The sequence below is a fragment of the Giraffa tippelskirchi genome, chromosome 9 (genome assembly GCF_054371585.1).
Source record: "Giraffa tippelskirchi isolate mGirTip1 chromosome 9, T2T-mGirTip1v1.2.pri, whole genome shotgun sequence".
Lineage (NCBI taxonomy): Eukaryota > Metazoa > Chordata > Mammalia > Artiodactyla > Giraffidae > Giraffa > Giraffa tippelskirchi.
Genome location: NC_137283.1, coordinates 119,995,669 through 120,016,590, shown reverse-complemented (window position 1 = coordinate 120,016,590; position 20,922 = coordinate 119,995,669). Strand labels below are relative to the sequence as shown.

At 34.4% G+C, this 20,922-nt stretch overlaps 1 long non-coding RNA gene across 1 annotated transcript in view; it reads right to left on the bottom strand.

Annotated features, from left to right (window-relative positions):
* Nucleotides 1-18,946, bottom strand: part of LOC145521825 (uncharacterized) — a 40,921-nt gene extending 21,975 nt beyond the window's left edge. The window contains exon 1 of the long non-coding RNA XR_014065719.1: nucleotides 18,801-18,946. This is a non-coding gene — a long non-coding RNA (uncharacterized LOC145521825). The remainder of the gene's footprint in view (nucleotides 1-18,800) is intronic.
* Between the last annotated feature and the right edge of the window lie 1,976 nt (nucleotides 18,947-20,922).

The following is a 20,922-nucleotide window of genomic DNA, read 5'->3' as shown; positions in this document are numbered from 1 at the left end:
AAAATTATCTACCTTATCTATAATTCATTTCACTTGTTCAGTCTTCAATGAATCAGCAACTTTTTAAAAATTTCATACATCACACAACTTGAGGGAGGCAAAATAAGATCATGATGTCATCTTTATGTTAGTATTCAGATATTTTTAAAGTAATAAATTCCTAGAATATTTTGGGTAAAGTGAAGAGTAATTTTGATGCAACCATTGAGATAACTTATCAGCCTTCTGGTCTCTGTCTCCAAATCTTGAGCTACCATCTTGTGGCACAATGGAATGGTGTCGTGGGCTCTAAAATATTCATATTGGCAAACATAGTATGGAAAGCAAAACATTATGGAATTAGTCATTTCTCCATGTCATTTTAAGCTATGTACATTGCCAGACCTCCAGGTGAGGACACAGAAAGCTCAGGGTTCTAAGGCCTCATTATTGTGATTTTGGCAAATGAGCCAAAAGCTTAAAATGAGAACTGTCTCTTCATCCAATGGCATCACCATGTGTGCATTCCTTTCCCCTGCTTCAGTTGTTCAGTCATATCACAGCATTTTTTTTCTTCAAATCTAAACTATTCCAGCTTTCACCATTTGAAGAAACAGTATATATTTCTAGAACTTTCATCATTTTGTTTATGCATACAATTACTTTGAAGTTAAAATCTAAAATTTGAAAGGGCTATGATCATTATGTAATTAAAAAGAATTCAGTATATGTGGGACTATCTTGAAACATGAAGTTGGAGAGCGATTAAGTCTTTTGAGTGGATGTGTGAGTGTGTGTATATGTTTTAAGTCCATAAATACTGGATATCATGTTGCAGAGAAACTCCTCTTTAACCCAAGAAAAGATGAGGATAAAGTCAATGAAGTTGTGACATCATACCTACTCATTCTGGATAATTCCACAAAGTAATTTTTAGATGACCTTAAATTTCTCCATTGTCATCTTAAACCTTAAATAACAGTTTATTTACACTTCAACACCAAAAATCTATAAGGCTCTTTTTTTGGTATTCATTGTAATTTTACAGATGAATTCCAATAAACAGTGGTAAACATTATTGCAAAGGAAATAAAATCTGGGAAGAAATTATTGCCATTGCTATTCATTTTCAAATATAAATATTTCACTTGTTTCAAAAGATTTTGCTTTAATGTGTACACAAATTTATTAAGAGAAATATTGAAAAGGAACATCAATGAACACAATTCAAGCTTGAAAAGATAATTGTGGTCAGTGGCTTATAAATAATAAAATTAGGAAATGATAATATAATAGCAGCAGTGTAAGCAGTCACTTTTATTCATGGTTAAATGATTCATTTTTAAATAAATGTAATAGATGGAGACATTGTCAAGTATGTGGATTATATGACATCATGTCATGCAAAAAAGGATAAAATATGCACTTGGCTTATTGTCAGATAGTGCTTTAAATTCCTGTCTGGATTTAAAATGTAGATATTTCATTGTGGATTTCACTTCATTAGAAAAGATCAACCACCCAAAAGAAATCACAAAATATATAAACTCAGAGTCTATGGTAGTTTGAAGAGATTCATAAACTTGAATTGATCTAAGCATTTTACTTCTGTTAGCAACTGGAGATATATATATATACATAAATACATAATCCTTTGAATCCTAAGCACTACCAGGTATCTTATGTAACACATCATCTTCAAACTCTAATCTTTCATTTATACAAGACACAAATCAGAATTTACTGACCTACTAGTACTTTTCAAAGAGATAGGTGAATATATGAAAGTGAAAAAAGGACTTCCCTGGTGGTTTAGGTGGTAAAGAATCTGCTTGCAGTACAAGAAACCAGGGTTTGATCCCTCTGTGTGTGTGTTAGCCGCTCAGTTGTGTCCAACTCTTTGCAGCCCCGTGGGCTGTAGCCCGCCAGGCGCCTCTGTCCATGGAATTCTCCAGGCAAGAATACGGAGTGGGTAGCCATTCCTTTCACCAGGAATCTTCCCAATCCAGGGAATGAAACTGTGTATCACACATTGCTGGCAGATTCTTTACTGTCTGAACCAACTGGGAAGCTCTTTGATCCTGATAATTATTATAAAATACTGGAGAGCTGGACATGACTGAGTGACTTTCACTTCACTTCACATTTCATGTTGTATAATGTATCCTTATAGCTTATTTTATACATAATAGTTTTTAATTCTTAATCCCCTACCTTTATCTTGTCCCTCCTTCCTTCCCTGTTTCCACTGGTAGTTTGTCCTCTATGCCTTGAGTCTATTTCTTTTTTGTTACATTCACTAGTTTGCTGTATTTTTAGATTCTACATGTAAGTGATATAATGCAGTATTTGTCTTCTTCTGCCACAGCTGCTTTATCCATTTATCTATGATAAAGCTACCTACACTTAGGTAGCTTTTGTATCTTGGCAATGGGAAATAATGCTCCTGCGAACACTGGAGAATGTACCTTTTCAAATTATTATTTTGGGTTTTTTTTTTTAGATATGTACTCAGGAGTAGAATTGCTATGTCATACGATAGTTCTATTTTTAATTTTTCAAGAAACATCCATACTCTTTTCCATAGAGGCTGCACCAACTTATACTCCCACCAATAGTGTACAAGGGTTCACTTTCTCCACATCCTTGCCATCCTTGTTATTTGTGTTCATTCTGATGATAGTCACTCTTGAGTTGAGTGGCTAAATTTCTGTAAAATGGCTTCATAGTAAGGCTTTCTCGAAAGAAGAAAGCTAATGGGGCTCAAGGAGATATTTTCAAATCAGGAAGAACAATATGAGGAGTGAAGCCTGCTGATGATTCAAGTTTAAGACGGGGCCGATGTTTCCATGTTGTGGAAAGCTTGGAAGTTGCAAATGGCTATCAAAGGAATGCTTTTCAACATTTTTCAAAATATACATCATAACTCTAATAGAAATGTCACTATTTGTAAGACTGAAGTAAATAGTTATGACTTGTTACTTTAAAAGTTAGTAGTCCGTGGTTCTTATTCTCCCAGGTCCTTCCCTGGCTTCTTATATAAGTAATTATTTTAGCATACGTAAATATACAAAAAGGAAACTTTAAATATATATGTCATATATGTATGATTCTTGAAAGAAAGATAAGAACTCACTATACATCTCCAAACTGATTTTCACAATCATTAATGAGTTGGACAATTTAAAAAAAACTTAGGATGATGCCCACATTATATTAAGTAGGGTATAAGAATTGATTATATTTTCTCCATAACAAAAAGTTGTCTTCTCTTTAAAATTTGTGTATGTCTATGTATGTGTATATCTGTATGCATGTGCATCTTCACCAAGTGAGACCAAATAAAAATCATTTTAAACATGTTTTATAGAGGGTATTATGTACAAAAACAAACTTATAGTTCTTAAATTTATCAAAATTAGATACCAAATGAATGAGTAAAGTTTAGAAAAATTCCCAATTTCAAAGCCATGGAGTATTTATATTGAAAACAATGAATCTATCAAGTCTGCTTTATCTTCACATCATTCAGGGCGTATTTTCCCTCAGTCTGAATCCCTATGGCTTTTCAAATGGAGGAACTGGATATGATGCTTTCTGAAGGTCATACTCAAGTTAAGTTCTTCTTTGAGTGAAATCTTTCTTTAGAAAATTATACACATCCGCACTCATGAATCTGCCAGGCTTCCTAAATTTTATGTGTTTTCCTACTAACTTTGCTGACTGCTATCTACTTTAATCTTAATAAAAGTTCTATTCAGTAAAATGTTCACTAAAAATCATACCTTCCAATGTTCAATATGTAGAAGTAGATACAAACTTTGAAATGTATATCTTTTCCACATTAAATTTCTTTGAGAAGTTTAAGTTTCAATTTTTTTTATTTGACTCATCAGCAACTTTTTAAATATCTGATATAAATAAAGTTGGTACTATGCCTTCAACTTTCAACATCAATGTTTAATTCAAATAAAGGGTGAATTTAAAAATTTTTTAACCTGTGTTCCTTCTCACCAGTTTTGCAAGTTTAAAAGAGGCTCTGAATGTAGGAAAGGGCTTAAGCACATGCTAACTGCTACAAAACGTGAAACATTTAATGTAATATTTGACATTCTTAGAGAAATCTCATCAGAAATAATAAAAAATAAATTGAAGACTAGGTCTACTTGTATTTCTGGTATTGACCTCAGGTTCACTGATCTGGAAAATTAGCGTCTGGCCAAGAATGATAAGACCTATAATACTTAAGGAGCAGTTGGAAAATAGATTTTAAGAAATTCAAGAACAACTTCTTACAATGTGCACACCTGGACTTCCTGCTGAATTCATAAACTTTATGCCTACGTTTATACTCAGATATTTTCAGGTAGACTATGCTTAAAAGCATTTCTGCCCAAATAAAGTCTAGATTTAAGTGGGTGAGCATATGGTAGGCTAGAGGCAGAAATTGACTTACTCAAAGAATAATAAGAATTTTGTTTCACATATAGGCTTTTAGTAAAAACTGCAAAATTGAAGTAATATTGTTATTCTCATTTTACTCTAATTTGTTGGTATTTGTGGAAAGGAAGATAAATTTGATTAATGATCCTAATGCCCAAAGCTTATGCTTAAGAAGAACTAAAGACTTTAGATTGGGTTACTACAGTTCAAGTGGAAGCTTATGCATGCTTAAGAGTTGATTAGAGAAAATAAATTTCTTCTTAGGTGTTAATGGAATCTGTCACTCTCAGAGATGATCTTGGAATGTTTCTCATTTATTAATAAACATAATTCAGTCTAGATCTAAGTTTATCTGGATCTTGATGTTCTACCACGAAAACATAGTTCACAAAATTTGTGCTCTGCAGGGATCTGACAAGGTTAACAGCTTAATCTGCACCTGTAATTAATTTAGGGGGATGAGACAAATTGTTGGTATGTGGAGATAATGATTAGTTTTATAGACTGAATAGTACCCATTGTAAAATATGTGTTCAGTCAGTATTGTGGGCTTTCCTGGCAGCTCAGCTGTAAATAATCTTCCAGTACAGGAGACATGGATTTGATCCCTGAGTCTGGAAGATCTCTGGAGGAGGGCATAGCAACCTGCTCTAGTATTCTTGCTGAGAAAAATACCCTGTGCAGAGGGGCCTGGCAGACAATGGTGCACGGGATCACAGAGTCAGACACTACTGAAGCACGTGAGCACAGCACTGCAGTCGGTATTGTACGATACTTCTCCTACGGGCACAGTGAAGGTACAGTGAAGGCTCAGGATAATTTCTTCTGTAACTTACAAACCACGTCTGTGATTATGAATTGGTTTTTCATTTTCTATTATATTCAGCTGCATTTAGGTAAATTCACTAACTCTCTTTTATTTATCTCATTTGAACAGCTTTTCAGATCTGAAACAAAATATTGTTTTCTTTACAGCAGCGCATGCACAAGTGGAATCATGCAGTAGATACCTAGCCACTATAGCCTGGGGAGACTGGTTAAAAAGAATTTGGATTAAGAAAAGAAAGGCTAGATTAGGATCCAGAGAATTAAGTTAATCTCTGCTTGGTCCCCACTGTCAAGTGGTATGACTTTAGTCAGAGTCCTATACTTCCAAGAGTGAGTTGAGTTGGCCTGTAACTTGAGTTATAAAATAAAGAAGTCAACGTAAATGTTTTCAGGTTTCCTTTAAGGAATAATATTTCATCTTTTAAGTCTATCTGGTCTGATTTGTATTTAGCATTTGCACAGATGATAAAGAGCTAGAAAAGAAGGAAAGCAGCCCAGGATCTCTAAGTGAGAGAGCCTGGATTAGGCCCAGTAGCTATTTTTCAAGGTAAGCTGAGGCTTAGGATAAAACATTATTTTCAATATCTTGGGGTCTAATAATAATAATATGTTCAAGTGGAAGATCATTATTAAAAGTGGGTCTGAAAAAGAAAATTATAGACCAATAGCTTTGATGAATACAGATGCAAAAATCCTCAACAAAATATTAGCAAGCCTAATCCAACAATACATAAGAAGGATCATATGCCATGGTCAAGTTGGATTCATTCCAGGTTTGTAATACTGGTTCAACATATGCAATTCAATCATTATGATACACCACAACAAAAGACAAGACAAAAATCACATAATCATCTCAATGGATGCAGAAAAAACATTTTATAAAATTCAACATCAGTTATTGTTAAAAACCCTTGGCAAAGTGGGTATAGAAGGAAAATTATTTCAACATAATAAAAGCCACTTATTACTAGCCTACAGCTAGCATAATATTTAACAGTGAAAAGACAGAAGCCTTCCCACTAGGAAGAAGATGAGTATGCTCACTCTCATCACTTCTATTCAACATACTATTTGAAGTCCTATCCAGAGCACTGCAGTAAGAAAAAGAAATAAAAGACACCCAAATCAGAAGGAAGAGATGAAACTCACTATTTGTAGATGACATGATACTCTCTAAAAAGAATCCTTAAGTCTCCACACCAAAGCTATTTGAATAAATGAAGCCAGCAAGGTAAAGGAATACAAGATAAATATACATAAATTTTTGTATTTCTTTACACTAAAAATGAAATGAAATATCAGAAAGAGAAAGCAAAAAAAAGTCCATTTAAATTGCATTTAAAAAATACCTAGGAATAAACTTAACCAGGGAGGTGAAAGACCTATATGTTGAAAACTGTAAAACATTGATGAAACTGAAGATGGCTCAAAGAAATAGAAAGATAGTCCATGCTCTTGAGTTGGAAAAATTAATATTGTTCAAATGGCCATACTACCCAAAGTAATATACAGATTTAATATAATCCATATCAAATATCCATAACATTTTTCACAGAACTATAACAAATTATACTAAAATTTATATGAAACCACCAAAGATCCAGGATTGCTGAAGCAATCCCAAAGAAAAAGAACAAAACTTGAGGCATAAACCTTTCAGACTTCAGACAAATACTACAAAGCTATAGTAATCAAAATAGTGTGGTATTGACACAGGACATATAGATCAATAAACAGAACAGAGAGCCCAGAAATAAACTCAGACACCTATAATCAATTAATCTATGACAAAGGAGGCAAAAATATACAGTGGAGAAAAACAGTCTCTTAAAAAAACAAAACAGCTTAACTCATAAGACTCAAAGCAGCAAATTTAAAAAAAAACAAACAAAAAACTGGTGTTAGGAAAGCCAGACAGCTATACATAAGCCAATGAAATTAGAGCACTCCTTCACACCATACACAAAAATAAACTCAAAATGACTTATAGACATAAATATAAGACATGACACCATAAAACTCACAGAAGAAAACATAGGCAAAACATTCTTGGACATAAATTATAGCAATATTTTCTTAGATCAGTCTCCTGAGGCAATAGAAATAAAGCAAGAATAAATAAAGGAATCTAATCAAACTTAAACGCTTTTGCACAGCAAAAGAAACCACCAACAAAATGAAAAGACCTACAGAATGATAGAAAATATTTGCAAGTGATGCAACTGAGATGGGGTTAATTTCCAAAATATGTGGCAATCCATATAACTCAATATTCAAAAAACAAACAATGCAATCAAAAATGAGAGGAAGACCCAAATTAGACATTTCTCCAAAGAAGACATAGCGTGTGTGTTAGTCACTCAGTCAAGTCCAATTCTTTGTGACTGCAAGGACTGTAGCCCATCAGGCTCCTCCGACCATGGAATTCTCCAGGCAAGAATACTGGAGTGAGTTGCCATTTCCTTCTGCAAAAGAAGACATGCAGATGGCCAAAAGATGTTCCACATCACTAATTACTAGAGAAAAATGAATAATAACTACAATGAAGTATCACCTCACACTGATAAGAATGGCCATCACCAAAAAAGTCAAGAGATACAAACTGGAGAGAAAAGGGAATCCTCCTACACTGTTGGTGAGAATGAAAGTTGGTGTAGCAACTATGGAAAACAGTATGGAGGTTCCTTAAAAAAATAAAAATAGTACTACCAGATGATCCACCAATCCCACTTCTGGGCATATATCCAGAAATGATTAAAACTCTAATTCAAAAAGATGCATGCACCCCCAATGATCATAGCCATGGTATTTATAATAGCTAAGCCATATAAATAACCCAAGTGCCCATCAACAGATGACTAACTTAAGATGTGGTATAAACATAATCAAATATTACTTAGGCATAAAAAAATGAAACACTGCCATCTGCAGCAACATAGATGAACCTGGAGAATATTATACATAGTCAAGTATGTCAGAGAAAGACAAATACCATATGATTTCACTTGCACATGGAATCTAAAAACTAATACAAGTGAATCTGTATATAAAACAGAGAATCCATAAACACAGAAAACAAACTAATGGTTACCAAGGGGTAATGATTAGAGGGAAGATGGATAAATTAGGAATTAACAGATATAAACTACTATACATTAAATAAGCAGTAAGGATTTATGTATGGCACAGCGAACTATTCAGTATCGCATAATAACAATGGACAATAGTCTGAAATATATATGCATATACTCCTGAATCATTTTATTGTACACCTGAAATTAACATAATACTATAATTCAACTATCAGTTCATTTCAGTCGCTCAGTCGTGTCCAACTCTTTGTGACCCCATGAATCGCAGCATGCCAGGCCTCCCTGTCCATCACCAACTCCCAGAGTTTACCCAAACTCATGTCCATTGAGCTGGTGATGCCATCCAGCCATCTCATCCTCTGTTGTCCCATTCTCCTCCTGCTGCCAAATCCTTTCCAGCATCAGGGTCTTTTCAAATAAGTCAGTTCTTTGCATCAAGTGGCCTAAGTATTGAAGTTTCAGCTTCAGCATCCATTCTTCCAATGAACACTCAGGACTGATCTCCTTTAGGGTGGACTGGTTGGATCTCCTTGCAGTCCAAGGGACTCTCAAGAGTCTTCTCCAACACCACAGTTCAAAAGCATCAATTCTTTGGCACTCAGCTTTCTTTAGAGTCCAACACTCACATCCATACATGACTACTGGAAAAACCCTAGCTTTGACTAGATGGACCTTTGTTGGAAAAGTAGTGTCTCTGCTTTTTAATATGCTGTCTAGGTTGGTCATAGCTTTTCTTCCAAGGAACAAGTGTCTTTTAATTTCATGGCTGCAGTCATCATCTGCAGTGATTTTGGAGCCCCCAAAAGTAAAGTCTGTCACTGTTTCCATACAAGGATACACCAAAATATCATCAAAAAAATACATAACACACACTATTGCTGAACCAGTTTCATTTGCTTGATGTGCAGCAAGCCAAAACAGAGACACCAAGGTTTGCAGCAAAGAAAGGGTATATTCACAAGGCAGCTAAGCAAGGAGATGGGAAAGCCAGTCTCAGATCTTCCTCCCTGAAAGTAAGGGGCTTAAGCTATTTATGGGATACAGAAGCAGGTGGTCTTAGGCATGGGGAAAGACCATTGGAGGCAGAGAAAAGGTGAAGTAATCAGTATTCTGTGAAGTCTCAGTTACACTGCTTCTGTATGCGATATGTGTTCAAAAATGGTGGGGTTTAGCATGATCTGAGGGTAGAGTTTGGGGCCCTCTAATGTCAAAAGGTTATTTATTGGAACCTGCACAGGTCCAGTTTTAAGGTTGGTGGTCCCAGCCAGCCTCAGCCTGCTCAAGCTTGAACTAGACAGAGCTGATTCAAGTTCCCGGAAAACAACTGTGAAAAACACCTTACTGTTTAGGTTACATGAAGCTTGGAGGGTATGCAATTTGCAACAAAATAATTAAGGTGAGCTTGCTCAGTGAAGGTAGGCCAAGGTGAAGGGGGTTTTAACAAACTGTAAGACAAGCTCAAGGATTTCTATTAGTCATCAGTTTCTGTTCACCCTTTGGGGTGTGGTTTCAAAATATGTTTTTTAACTCTATGGGGCATAGCGTCAATACTTTTATCACACTATAATACCATGGAGATACTATCAGATACCACAGAAATTTCAGATCTGTTTTCTTGGCTAATTTCACCTAATGAGAAACTGAAGTTATGAGCAGCCTATAAGGACCCTTTATACTTCTATTTGTTTCTTTCCTTTTTCTCTCATAATGTTTTCTATGCTGTTTAGGTCAACTACGTCCTACTCTTTGAAGGTGTCTCCTACTATTCAGGCCACTCAAATACCCGCAAAAACAAGTTCAAACTAGTGTTAAGATATTGAGGAAACAATTGTAACATAGATTTTATGGCTCACTGGTAAAGAATCCACCTGCAATGCAGAAGACCTGGGCTCAAACTCTGGGTTGGGAAAATCCCCTGGAGAAGGGAAATGCTACCCACTCCAGTATTCTGGCCTGGAGAATTCCACTGTACAGACCATGGGGTCACAAAGAGTCGGATATTACTGAGTGACTTTCACTTTTATAATGCTGTTTTGACCCAATATTGAATTCCTGGCAAGAGTCTGCCCAAGCCGCTTTCTTGAGCAGCCTGTTTAGTCCATACCCACCACTTCCTTGCCTATTGGACTCTTATATCCTGGACGAATATCCACCTACCTTAATTAACCCAGGGCCAGGTACTAAGCAACCATGGACAGACTCTACTCTTTAAAGCCACTAAAATTATTCAAACTTAGCCAATTCTACTAAGCCTGCTTGCCCTGTCTTGCCTGCTTTTCTCTTGGAATCCACAATATAGGCTCTCGCTAATGGTTCGCCCTTCAGTTGACCACAGGTGATTCCCAGTGTAGCCCCTCATGATGTGATGTGATATGTTCTCCCTCTCTTGAATCTGAGAGTATAAACTATCTATTCAATGGCAGTTATCTTCTGACATGTTGGCCTTATCAAACCCAAACAGAAAAAAAAAACTATTAAAATAATATTTTGTTAAATCATATCATTTTCTGACATTTCATTAAAACTTTATATCCTGAGGGCCCCAGTTAAAAGGTTTCTAACAGCTTGATATATCAATAATATTCTTTTTCTTCAGGGTATGAGCAGAGGTGTATGATAGTTTTCATACAACAGTTCAAGAGGAATTAGAAATTGCCAGTAAGCATGATCTTTTATTTTTCTGGAAAGTTTAATGTGTAAGAACATAGCCATGAGCTCAAAAAGCAAAAATTACAGAATTTCAAGTACTAAAACAAATATATTCTTGTTTTTGATGTAGAGACATATATTTAAAAAGTCATTTTATCAATATTTTCCGTTTTGAATTACTCTCTAATCAAATCTTTTGTACCAAGACTATCAGGTTTCATAAAAAAAATTCACATCTGAGTTAAGAACATGCTGCTCTGATGTTTGTAAGATGATTTATTTTGCATATTTATTATTATACTTGTTAAGAGATTTATTTCTGTTTTGCTTCATTTCTTTTATTTTGAAGCTATGTGGTACACACAGTGGGGGAGACATAGAAGTGGGAGGAGAATTATTTCTAATGGAATTGCTAAACTTTTAAAATAATAATATTTTAGAATTATGAAATAAATAGTAAATATTGATGAATCTTTTAATTTCAATGTTTTATAAAATCTTGGATGCCTCCCAAAAGAAAAAAGATGAGGAACTATATTCAACTACCAATGAATATTCTGAAAGCTCAAGAAAGCTCTGGTGATTCTGGGGTAAACCAAAGCTTTGCATGGCTCAGGAGGGATTAATATACTTTGAATTACTTTAATCCTTTAGGCTCAAGGTAGTTGTTATATTAACTATATATGAAACTCCTGGGAATAGATTTCCCAGGTTTATACAAATTTTTATAGTGATCCATGTAGTGTTATAACTGAATTGAAATCACAAGTACTGATTATGTTTAGAGGTCAATGCTCTCCAATCCCATCCCAAGGGTTTAATTTCTTGTATGATGTGAGTTGTATTCACAACTGTCTGTTTGCCCTGGGAATTGTGAAAAAATCATAAGTAACTGTGGAGATTAAGTTTTCTCTATTTTATTAGTTTGAAACCTACATTTGCATGTGTGGATTTGTTTTAACCTTTGTCCAAAATTTTAGCACCACAAGAAAAAATTCCCCACTCCCTTTCTCTTCTTCTCATTGGGTCAGGTCTGTATAATCCCTTCCCCTCAAGTTTTTTTTGTTGTTGTTCAAGTATTTTTTCCCTCCAGTCAAGTTCTAGTTCTCATTCCTTCGGACAGATACTGATTGGCGTACTCACTTCATTACTCTGGGGAAACTTTCTTACCTATGTATTGCAGACTGCAACTAAGGAGCCCGCATGCCGCATGGAAGACTGAAGAACCCATGTACCACAACTAAGACCCAGTGAAGCCAAACAGATAAACAAATACTTTTTAAAAAAGAGAAAGGAAATCACAACTTACCAGAAAAGAAAATCATGAGCTGAAACCTCCGTGGAAAATAGTGTGGGGTAAGAAAACCTTAATTCTAGCTGAAGAATTGTTGGAGGCTCAGGGTGGAAATTCTGAGAAGTAAAATCTTCACTGTGACCAACTCACAGGGAGGTCCCCACATTTTGTGGATGTGGAGCTTAACTAGTTTCTCACAGTGAATCCCAGAGAAAACTACCCTTGTGCTTTCCACATGAGGAGAGGAAAACAGCCATTTTGAAATACAGTAGAGCAATCCATGATTCTTAATAAGATCTGCTGTCAATGGAAACTCATTAACGAGAGCCTAACCAGGTGGGATGTTATTATGAGCCTAAGTAACCCGGCAAAGGAAAATAGCCAACTCCAGTTGGCTCTAGCCTACTGCATGGAGAAAAGAAAATGAGAAATACCAGTCTCCTCCAGCTTCCATGAAAAAGAACAAAAACACACAACTCCAGCCCATTTTAAAGGGGGTTACTGAGAAGTACTTGTGAAGTTCACAGTGCAGAGGCACAGGCTTCTTAAAAGACTGACACCTAAACATAGGATTATAGAATGCCTGCCTTCCCCCACAGCATACTGCCACATTACTAAAGGTCTATTTACAGCAATTTCTTTTACCCAATTCTTCATGTACAGATATCAAGAAAAAATCACAACAAAGTGTAAAGCCCCTGGGATTTCCAGGTGGCTCAGTGGTAAAGAATCCATCTGCCAATGCAGGAGATGTGGGTTCTATCCCTGGGTAGGAAGATCCTCTGGAGAAGGAAATGGCAACCCACTCGAGTATTTTTGCTGGGAAAATCTCATGAACAGAGGAGCCTGAAGGGTTACAGTTCATGGGATCACAAAGGGTCAGACAATACTAAATGACTGAGCACACAGCTCCATCCAAAAGACTGAGAATTTTCCCAAACTAATGTCAGACACCAAACTACAAATCCAGGAAGCCAAGAGAACACCATGCTGGATAAAACTAAAATATTAAACCTAGGCATATCATTTTCAGACTAAAGGAAATAAAAGATACTGAAAAAGTCCTGAAAGAAACCGAAAGGAAAAAAACCTTACATATGTAGGAAAAAAGCTAAGAAATATTTGTAACTTCTCAGAATCCATGCCTATATATATATATATATATATATATACATATATATATATATGTATAGTGAAATGTTTTAAGTGCAGAGAGAGAGAAAAACTAGAATTCTGCACCCTATAAAATTATCTTTCAAAAGTGAAAGAGAAAGACTTCCTAAGGAAAAGAAAAATTGAGAAAATGTATTGCCAGTAGACCTGTCTTGCAAGAAATGCTTGAGGAAGATTTTTAGAGAGGAGGAAAACAATATAGATAAGATGCCTGAAGTAAGTAGGAGCATCAAAGAAGAAATAAGTGAAGATAAAAATTTATTTTTCTTATTCTATTTGATCTAACAGAATACTTTCTTCAAAATAAAAGAGTAACAGTGTATTTAAATACACATACACACACAAACACACACACACACACACACACATATATATATACTTACAGACAAGTAAAATGAATGACAGCAAAATAAATGTGTTAGAGGGAGGAATCAGAATTATTTTGTAATAATAAGGTACTATCCATGAAGTGATATAGTGCTATTTGAAAGTATACCTGTGTTAGTTGCAAAGGTGTATTACAATCTCCACAGCAGTAACTAAAACACATTTTAAATGAAATGTAACTGATATGCTAAAATAAGAGAGAATGGAATCATATAAAATGCTCAATTAAAAACACAAAATGCAGGAAATGATTGGAATATGAAAATTGGAACAAAGAACAAGACCAGCAAGTAGAAAACAGCAACAAATATAGTATATATCAATACAAATTATATCCACAGTTATGTTAAATGTTAATAGTCTAAATGTAATATAGATTAAAAGTAAATAGATTGAGATATACTATGCTAACACTAATCAAAGAATGCATGAGCAGCTATATTAATTTCAAACAGAGTCAACTTTGGAGCAAGGAAAGTTATCAGGACTAATGAGGGATATTACATAATAATAAAGGCATCAACCCTCATAGAAGACATGACAATTCTCAATGTGTGGTGTGCCCAACAGACCATACACTGTGTGAAGCAGTAAGTGAAAAGACCAGAAAAAGAAATAAATGAATCTGCTATTGCAGCTGGAGATTTTAACACTCTATCAGAAATTGAGAGATTCAGCTGACAGAAAAGCAGTAAGCACATAGTTGACTCAGTAATACCATCAATCAATGGGATATAATAGATATCTACAAACTACTTTATCCAACAACAGTGCAACAGATTACTCCCCAAAATACACCACATTCTGCACTATCAAACAAGCAAATGTTTGATGAGAATTCTTATGACATCTGCTCTCATACAACAGTGGAATTAAACTAGAAATCAATAACATAAAGCTGAAAAGTCTAAAATATTTGGAGATTAAACACATTCTAAACAATACTCAGTCAAAGAAGAAATCTTAAGAGAAGTTAAAATATATTTTGAACTCAATGGAAATGAAAGCACAACCTAAAATTTATGGGATGCAGAAAAGAATTAGAGCAGAAATCAATAGAGAAAATTAGTGAATGCAAAAGCTATTTCTTTGAAAAGATTAGCAAAATAAGTAATAAGACTCCAGCTAAGCTAACTAAGGAAAAAAAAGAGAAAGAGCATAAATTGCTAAGATCAGAAATAAAATGAGATTATCACAGCAGATCCCCTGAACATTAAAATTTTATTAAAAAATATGATGAACAAACTTGTTCCCACAAATTTGATAATGCAAATGAAAAAGATCAATTCCCTGAGAGGTACAGTCTTCCCAAACTTACACAAGATGAAATAGAAAATCTGCATGATTGAATCATTAATGAATACAACAGAAAACACCAAGCCGTAAGTGTTCACTGGTGAATTCTACTAAATATTTAAGGAAGAAATTATATGAATTGTTTACAGTCTCTTTTAGAATAGAGAAGCAAATGGAATACTTTCTAACTCTGAGCCCAGCATTAGCCTAAAACTAAAGCATATAAATATATGACAAGAAAACTACAGACCACTATCTTTCATTAACATAGATGCAAAAATTATCAACAAAATGTCAGCAAATCAAATCTGACAGTGTGAAAAACATTATATACCATGGCCAAAAAGAGGTTTATGCAAGGTATAAAAGACTAGTTCAATATTTGAAAAGTAACCAATGTAATTTATCACATCAACAAACAAAAGGGAAAAATCACATAATCACATTAATAAATGCAAAAAACCCATTTGATAAACTCCAATACCTATTCATCATAAAGACACTCAGTAAACTAGGAATAAATAGGAACCTCATCAAATTAATAAAGAATACCAAAAAACCTACAACTAGCATCATATTTAATAATGAGAAACTCAAAGCCTTCCTTCTAACATCAGGAAAAAAAATTCCCTTTCACAAATGCTTGTAAACTTGTACCAGAAGTTCTAGCTAATGAAGAGGACAAGAAAAGTATATGAAAGGTATACAAATTAAGAAGAAATAAAATGGGTTTTGTTCACAGAAGACATGGTTACCTATGTAAAAAATCTGAAAAGAATTGAAAAAAATTCCTGGAACTAAGTGATTATAGCAAGGTTGCAAGATACAAGGTTAATATACAAAAGTCAATTGCTTTTCTATGCGTAAGCAATAAACAAGTAGAATTCAAAATCAATATTGATTACACTTTATTCAGTAAAATGAAATAGATATGAATTTAAATATGTATAGTCTATAAGAAGAAAGCTACAAAACTACAATGAACAAATACAAAAAAGGACAAAGCAAATGCATAGATATTTCATGTCAAAGCATAGGAAGGCTCAGTGTTGCCAAGATGTTAATTCTTTGCAACTTGCTCTATATATTCAATGCAATCTCAATCAAAATTCTAATATTATTTCATGAATAGTAACAAACTGATTCTAAAATTCACATGGACAGGCAAGAGACTCAGAATAGCCAACAGAATATTGAAGAACAAAGTTGGAGGATTTACAATACCCAATTTTAAAACTTGCTATAAGGCTACAATAATCAAGACATTGTTGTGTTGAAGAAAGAACAGAAAACATATTAAAGGAACAGAATAGAGAGCCCAGAAATAGATCCACATAGATACAGTCAATTGATCTTCAATAAAGGAGGAAAGGCAGCACAGTGGAGCAAAGACAGTGTTTTTAATAAATGATGCTAGACAAATGGATATTGACATGTAAAAAAGTGAACCCAGATACAGACCCTACCCCTTTCACACAAATTAACTTAAAATGAATCACAGACCTAAACATAAATTGCAAGAGTGTAAAACTCCTATAAGATAACATAGGAGAAAATCTAGATGATCTTGGGTATGGTGATGACTTTCTAGATAGAACACCAAGGGCATAATCCATGAAAGGAAGAATTGATAAGCTGGATGTTATAAAAATGAAATTTTCTGCTCTGGGAAAGACACTGTCAAGGGGATAAAAAGACAAACCAGAGACTAGAAGTAAATGCTTGCAGAAGAATCATTTGAAAAGTATTGATTTGAAAGTAGTGTTTGAAAGTATTGTTATCCAAAATATACAATGAACTCTTAAAAGTCATTAATAAGTAAACAACCAACCAATTGAGAAATGGACCAAAGACCTTAGGAGATACCTCATGAAAGAAGATATACAAATGTCAAATAGGCATAGGAAAAGATGCTCCACACCACATATCATCAGGGAAATGCAAATTAGAACAATGAGTTACTACCACATGCTTATTAGAATGTTCAATATCCAAAACAACAACTCCAGATGCTAATAATAGCAAGGCTGTGAAGTAACAGGAACACTTATTCATTGCTGGTGGGAATGCAAAACAGTATAGCCACTTTGTAAGACAGCTTGACTCTTTCTTACAAAGCGAAATTTACTCTGATCATACGATCTGGAAATTTGTTCCTTGGTATTTACCCATGAGTTGAAAAATTACGGGCTTCCCAGATGGCTCAGTGGTAAAGAATCCATATGCCAATCAGGAGATATGGGTTTGATCCCTGGGTCGAGAAGACCCCGCGGGGAGGGAAATGGCAACTAACTCCAGCTTCTTGCCTGGAAAATCCCATGGACAGAGGTACTTGACCTGCTACAGTCCATGGGATCACAAAGAGTCGAACACAACCGAGCAACTGAATACACATGCCTGAATATTTATATCCACACAAAAATGTGAACATATATGATTACAGCAGCTTTGCTCATAATTGCCAAAACTTAGAAGCAACCAAGATGTCCTTCAATAGGTGAATGGATAAACAAACTGTGATGCATCCAGACAACTGAATATTATTGATTGCTAAGGAGGCATCTTCAATACATATTACATGAAAGACACTAGTCTGAAAAGGCTACATATTGTATGATTCCAACTATATGGTATTCTGAAAAAATAAAAACTATGGAGATAGCATAAAGTTTAGTTATTGCTATGGGTTAGGGGAGTGAGAATGATAAATAGGTAGAGCACAGAGGGATTTTTTAGGGCAGTGAAACTATTCTGCATGGCACCATAATGGCAAATACTAGTCTGTGTTTCCAAACCCACAGAATATACTACACCAAGAGTATAAATCCAGAGCCTATGGGCTTTGGGTAATAACAATGTGTCGAAGTAGAAAAATACATTTATCACTCTGGTGGGGATGTTGATTATGATGGAGACTATGATTTGTGAGGCTGGGGGTATATAGGACATTTATGAACTTTCCACTATATATGCTTCATTTCTTCCTTTAATTAAAAATACTTTCATAAATTTACAGTTGCTTTATATTGTGGATATAAGCAAATTAAAAGAAGAAAAGAACTTCTCAGTTTTTTCTGAGGTACTAGAATAACTGAGTTGAAAATAATGTAGCTATATTTCTTGAAAACAAATTTCTGAGGATAACAGAATTCAAGATGCCATAAAATTTTAGTAAGTTGTTAATGGGAAAGACCATTAAAAAAGACAGCAATAATCCTTCAATGTGTCTTTCATTTAGTGATGTGATTCATGACAGCTTCTATAACAATACTTTTGCATTTGCACCTACCTAAAAACTATAATTTTTATAAGCAAGCTGAGAAATGAGCCATTACATAGCAAAGAAGTAAAATTAATTCTGAGCCCCATTCAAAAATAAATATAACCATTGCATTAAAATGTGTTTGTAAAGGTGCCTTTTGATGAAAGAAGAAGTTTTCTAAGGTGATTACACTGGAAAGATTTCCTGCATAAATAGAAGCTTACCAGTTTTTACTTCTTCTTTAGTCTTTAGATAATGTCCCTACTCAATTTAAATTTTAAAATATGTCAGCACTATTTTAAACTCCTGCCCTATGGTCTGAAAGCATTGTTGGGAAATTTTTACTTAAATTTGAATCTTTCCTTCTATGTACAATTAAATAAGAACAACTTACATGGCCACTTGTCTTTCCAGAACAGAAATATTTCACTCATTCATAAAACTCTCTTGACCTACGTAGAAAATAAACCACTCCTTAAGGGCAGACAAGTGGAGAGATTTGTGGAACAGAGTTCCTACATTTTTCCCCAACTAACTCAAACATTCTAGAATTTGCTCATTCATTCTCCTATTGATTCATTTATTTAGAATTCTATTGATTATCTAGCATGTGATAGGCACTATTCTTAGTATTTCCATTACATAAAAGAAGTTAATATTTCTGCAAGGCACAACCTAAAGATCTCTCAGTTGTTTGATTTTTGCTAGTATGTGCCTGTGTGCTAAGTAGCTTCAGTCTTGTCCAACTCTTTGTGACCCTATGCACTATAACCCACCAGGCTCCTCTGTCAATGGGATTCTCCAGGCAAGAATGTTGGAGTGGATTGCCAGGCCCTCCTCCAGGGAATCTTCCTGAGCCAGGGATCAAACCCACATCTCATGTCTCCTGCATTGGCAGGCAGGTTGTTTACCACTAGCGCCACCTGGGAAGCCCCTTGCATAGTATAGAGAATCGTGATATTCACACCTTTAACCCACAGGAGTATTGTGAAACAAAAATTGAGACAATGCGGGGCAAAGCCCTTTAGAAAAAAACTAAAGCACTATAAAAATGAAAGGAATTGCCACTACTAAAAGTTAAATGGCCTAGATCCCTTTGACTACAAGTTCCTGCTCTTATGTCACCTCTTTTCCCTTTAACAAGACCATAAAATTTTATGCTGTACAAAAACTATAGAGTGTACTGGCTGCCTAAAACAATATCTAAACAGGAAGCACTTCTAGGAGTTGCTTAATTATTAAATATTCTTTATTATTTAAATAGAATTTCTAGTGACCTTGAAAGACTTTCACTTTTTCCTGTGTTTAGATTAATCTTACTTACTATAGAAAGATTTCCTTAAACTTGCTTCTTAAAGGTAAATAATCTTGTATTCCTTTGAAGTCCATATTATTTTATAGATGTATACTTTATTACTTTATGTCATATTACATTCTTTATTCCTCTGGGATGTAATTTGCTTGTTTTAATGCAATTTTCATGGATTTAACCAAACTTAAAAAAATGTATTGCAAAAACTTTTAAAAATATTTTTATACAATTTTAAAAGTTGCTTTCCACTTGCAGTTATTAGAAAATTTTGGTTAGATTCCTCATATTGTACAATACCTCCATGATCCTATCTTACACCCAATAGTTTGGGCCTTCCACTTCTCCATTCCTGTATTGCATACCTCTCGCTGGTAATAACCACTAATGCATTCTCTATATCTGTGAGTCTGCTTCTTTTTTGTTATATCCATGAGTTTGTTGTATTTTTCACATTCTATGTATAAGTGAAATCATAGTGTATTTGTTTTTTTATGCCTGACTTACTTCATAAGCACAATACCCTCCAAGTCCATACATCTTGCTGCAAATGGCAAAATATTGTTCCTTTTTATGGCTGAGTAATATTCCATTGTGTATGCATGTACCACATTTTCTTTATCCATTCATTTGTTGATGGACACAGGTTTATTCAATATCTTGGCAATTGTAAATAATGCTGGTATGACTATTTGGGTGCATGTACCTTTTCAAATTAGTGTTTTTAGGTTTTTTCTTTTTCTTTCAGATGAAAACCCAGAAACGGAATTCCTGGGTTATATTGGAATTCTGTTTTTAGTTTTTCAACAAACCATCATACCATTTTCCCCCAGTGGGTGCACCAATTTACATTACCACTAACAGTGTACAATAGTTGACTATAGTTTGAATGCTGGAATCTGTGTGACTCTTGTAAGTGTTTAATGAATAAAGATTGAAATAAAAAATTGTACCATTTTTACAGCTGCAATTGCCTTTTTACAAAACTATACATTTCTCCAATTTTTATTATAAAAATTATAAACAGAAGTTTGAAAGTACAATACAGTGAAGAAGTATTCAAAAAATTGTATAAATGTTAGCACTTTTCAAATATGCATTCTCTCCTTACTATGTATATAAACACATAAATAAAATAATATTTCATAAGCAATTAAAGTAAGTTACAGACAACATGATGCTTTATTCCTAAACCCTTTAGAGCACA